Below are 4,918 nucleotides of genomic sequence, written 5' to 3'. Positions count from 1 at the left end.
AGGTTATTGGACAGTGGCGACATACAGATGGAGGATGTCCTGAGCACCTTTGACCCTCCACTGTTAGAACTAGAAATGCAGGGGCCTATGCCAGTATCTGAGGGGACCTCACGGGAAACCTCTCCATCTGTCACTCAAGAGGGAGTTCCCCCCTACCACATCAACAGGGATTCTCAATAGGCGAGACAGGGTAATAAGACCAGTGAAACGGTTAACTTATGATGCATCTGGGGTGACTAGTGAAGAGCCAATACATTTAGCACACAGGTTTGTGGAAGCTAAAGTGGGCTGAGGCCCTTTGGAGGGGACCAGTGAGTTGGTATATTAGGGAATGTGATTTGTCAGGACGACAAATTCTCGACTGGGGGGAGGAAGTGAGCAGAGTCAGGATGAGCTCTACCCTGACATCTGGTGGTGAACTATGGGGAGTGTGGAAAGAATTTCAGGGGTTTGCATTGGCACACCCACCCTGCCTAGCATAGCCCATGGCAGCCTGAGATGGTTATTTTGACAGCTCTAAGATCCCCAATTTCTTCATTACTGGGGCAGGAGGAATAAAGTGTTGTCACCCTGATTATGTGAATGAGGAACTATGAGACTGCTTTATGACAGAAAGTCTCAACATCAATTAAGTCTCAACATCAATTAAGTAGCACTCGCTAGACAAGGGACATGGATGCCAAAACCCAGTGAATTGAGAGAGGTTGGGGATAGGTATGTGTACCTGATGGTATGGGGCACCTTTGAGTGCCTGGCATACCAATTGCACCTCCTTCTCTCTGGAACCTAGCTAGAGGCTGCTGAGCTGAATTCACTTTGCACCAGCACTGGGGCTCCACTACTACAAGCTGAAATCAGTAAGAGCTGAGATCACTGAGTGCTGTGTTAACTAGTGGGGGAGCTTAAGAGATATATTGCTAAGTGGCTGGCAGAGCAGTTTGCAGGATGGTTGGAGTGGCCTAGTGCAGCAGAGAAGAACTGAGCAATGTGTGGGGACAGCTGGAGTAGTTCATGGGACGGCTGGTGGAGTGGAGCATATGGTGGAGCGGAGCAGTGTGTGGAACGGTTGGAGCGGCTTGTTGAACAGCAAGTGGAGCAGAGCAGTTTGCAGGATGGTTGGAGTGGCCTAGTGCAGCAGAGAAGAACTGAGCAATGTGTAGGGCCAGCTGGAGTAGTTCATGGGACGGCTGGTGGAGTGGAGCATATGGTGGAGCAGCTTGTGGAACAGCAAGTGGAGCAGAGCAGTTTGCGGGGATGGCTGGAGGAGCAGAGCAGAGCTGACTGTGGTGAAGGCTGCAGCAGATCTCCACGGAGAGGCGGGGCAGTCGGCCTCGGCCCACGTAAGGTGCCCCTTTTACACCCTGTGTGCCCCTCCCATTTCCACCCAGGCTGGGGTGGGGCAGAACCCTGCAGATGAACTTTTGAACTCTGAGGTGATTTGGATTTTAGACATTGCCAAATGTACTTCGAGGTGGGGTTTTTTGCTCATGGTTTGTGTTATCCTGTTTGTGGTGTTTCTCCAATGGGATGCTGCATTGTTTCTCTTTTATTAAAAGGATTTTGCTACACTCGGACTCCATGCTTGCGAGTGGGGAAGTATTGCCTCCTAGAGGCACCCAGGGGGGGTGGTATGTAACTGTCCCAGGTCCCTGGGTGGGGGCTCGAGCCGGTTATGCATTGTGTTATTGAAACTGAACCCCTGGATACTGAACCTGGCCCTTGTTGCTGCCAACTCAGAGGGGCAGAAGGGTTACATTAGTGACACTCTCCAATGGATCCCCGCACTTCACCCATCGTGAGGTAGGTAGGAGCGGATCATTATTATCCCTACTTGAGAGGGAGAATCTAAGGCTGAGAAAGAAGAATTGACTTGTCTTAGGTCACACAGCCAGTCACTGGCAGAGTTAGGAATAGGACCCAAGAGGGAATAGGACCCCTGATTCACAAACTAACCATCGGATCTTGAATTTCAGACATTGAACAACCTGAATGAAATGTTCTCGAATGAGCTGCATACCAACAACAGTGCATACTAATTATTCAGCAAGTATTTTAGGAGAACTGCAATGTTAGAGAGAATCATGAACTGCTCAGAGACCATTAATGCAGAGAAGCAGCAAAATTCATCAAACATATAAGTGGTTATGACTTATTTACTTGGTCTTAAAAGAGAACAACAAGGACTTGAGTCTCCTCCCTGTCAATAACCCCCTGCTCAGCCAGTCAGGGTAGAGACTGAGGACGGGAGGCTGAGGGTTCTCACCAGAGAGCCCAAAGGATGGCCCAGGTCACCGGTGGGGATCACTGCCCGAGCACTATTTCAGCCCCACATTTTTGGGTGGACGTCCCACAGTGGGAGCTGCAGAGCACTCCCCCGCAACACACAAACACACACACCTCACTCTTGGTGTTGGGAGGGGAACAGGTGAAAGGACACTAGAAGCAAGAGACAAAGAGAAAGGAGGAAGGCATGGATGGAGAAAAAGGTGAAACAAAAAGGACAAACCCTAATGTCCCCAGTGATTCTGAGGGACAAAATCCCAGGTGCAGAATAAAATTCTGCCTCCTTAAGCTCGTGTTTTCCATGCCTAGAATTCAACTGTCACCTGATGGATCAGACTGAACAGGTTTCAAACCTTGAGGAAGCTCTTACCTTCTAAACAGGGACGGTTGTTTTCTAGTAAAATCACTAAAAGGTGTCATAAACAGATAGTTAAGGGTTAATAGAACAGGAGTACTTCATGTCTCTTTTGCCTGTAAAGGGTTAACAAGCTCAGTGAGCCTGGCTGTCACCTGACCAGAAGACCAATCAGGGGACAGGACCCTTTCAAATCTTGAGGAAGGGAAGTCTTTGTGTGTGCTGTTAGTGTTTGGTTGTTGTTCACTCTGGGGGCTCAGAGGGACTAGACGTGCAACCAGGTTTCTCTCCAATCTCTCTGATACAGTCTCTTCTGGTCAATTTAGTAAGTACCAGTTAGAAAGACGGTTTAGTATTTTGTTTTCTTTATTTGTAAATGTGTATTTTGCTGAAAGGATTGTATCTCTGTTTGCTGCAACTTGTATTTGTGCTGGGGGAAGGATTCTCTCTGGTGTCTATAAGCTGAGGGACCCTGTAACATTTTCCATCTTGATTTTACAGAGATAATTTTTACTTTTTTTTTTCTTTCTTTAATTAAAAGTTTTTCCCTTTTTAAGAACCTGATTGTTTTTTCTATTCTTGTGTGAGACCCCAGAGGATGGGGTCTGGACTCACCAGGGAACTGGTGGGAGAAAGAAGAGAAGGGGGGAGGAAAAGCCTGATTTCTCTCTGTGTTAGGATCACTGTCTCTCTCTCAGGGAGAGTCAGGGAGGGGGAGAGAAGGGGAGGAAGGTGAATTTCCTCTCTGTTTTTGGATTCAAGGAGTTTGAATCACAGTGGTCTCCCAGTGTAACCCAGGGATGGGGTGAATCTGGGAAGAAGAAAGGAGGGAATTGGTTTATTTCCCTTTGTTTTGAGATCCAAGGGGTTTGGGGTCTTCGGGTCCCCAAGGAAGGGTTTGGGGGCCAGAAAGTGTCCCAAAACACTATATTTTTGGGGGTGGCAGCTCTACCATTTCTAAGCTAGTAATTAAGCTTAGGGGGGTTTATGCAGGTACCCCATCTTTTGGACGCTAAGGTTCAGAGTGGGGAATCATACCTTGACAAAAGGGAAGGAGAAAATTTAAAAGAGGTTCCTCCTGGCGCTCACATCCTTGGACCCGAATACTCTCTCAGTCCTCAAAGAGAGACCTGGAGAAGGAGACTTGCTGAAGCAAAGCCACAGGGGTCTCTGAGGTTTCTCTGGCCCCTTGCCTCTGTCCTGCCTGGCTGATATCAGCAGCTCTCTGTGAGGTCACCACCTCCCCACCACCTTTGACCAATAGTCTGAGGTCTTGCAAAAGGCCTTTGTGATGTCACTGCCACACCCCTCCCTTGCTGTGCTAAAGTCCTGCCCCTGGCCAGGCACTTTGGAGGTTTGAGCTACTCCCTGTGGATCACCCCACTCAAGGAGCATTCGTTCTACGAAGCAAGCTGGCTAGACAGGAAAACATCAGACGCTGCTCTCAATGCTACACTCAGTTTTCTCAGACATTAGTCAACTTTATGGCCAGAAGAGACCATTAGAGTATCTAATCTGATCCCCTGCATATCACAGGCCTCCTGTATGACACAAGAGCTACTTTGGGGGCAAACACATTCCAGAAGGCATCTAGTCTTCATTAAATGACATCAGGAGATCGCAAATCCACCACTTTCCTTGGTAGCTTGTTCCTGTGGTGAATCATCCTCGCTGTTGACTATTTATGCCCTATTTGTAATATGAACCCTTGCTCTGGCTCCCAGCCCCTCTACAAGGGTTGCAGCTGTCTGGAAGTGCTGCCTTCCATGCCTTTCTCATTCACACCTCATTCATTCAACAGGGCAACTGATTACCAAGTGGAGGGAAGATCTAATTCTACTTCTAGCAAAAAGACATTTTTCTTTTACTTTAATTATACTACCTTAGGGGCTCGCTATAACATAGTACCAAGGCTCAATGCAAAGTGATATACAAGTTATACAAAAATAGATAATGCAGAGATGTATCTACAACTGCATTGATTGACTGCTGTGTGCAGTAATATAGTGATCCCTGGGTCTTTGAATGAGGCTTTATACTTCGAGGGGGGGGCGAGCTGGGGTGAGCAGCAAGTCGGAGGTGGGCGAGTGGGCAAAGAGGCGAGCAGTGAGGCAGCAGGGATTCTAGGGACGGGCATGGGGGTTTCTGGCAGGGGAGAGAGGAGGTGAAAAGAGGTGAGTGGGGCACTGACTAGGAGGGACGCAGCAAGCCAGCGGGGGGTTAGGGAGTGAAGAGGGATGTGATGGTGGGGTTGAGAGGGGAGGGGGTGGGTCCTATTTT

The sequence above is a fragment of the Gopherus flavomarginatus genome (assembly GCF_025201925.1).
Source record: "Gopherus flavomarginatus isolate rGopFla2 chromosome 13 unlocalized genomic scaffold, rGopFla2.mat.asm SUPER_13_unloc_4, whole genome shotgun sequence".
Lineage (NCBI taxonomy): Eukaryota > Metazoa > Chordata > Testudines > Testudinidae > Gopherus > Gopherus flavomarginatus.
The sequence above is the reverse complement of the archived record's forward strand: the minus strand, read 5'-3'. Positions refer to the sequence as shown.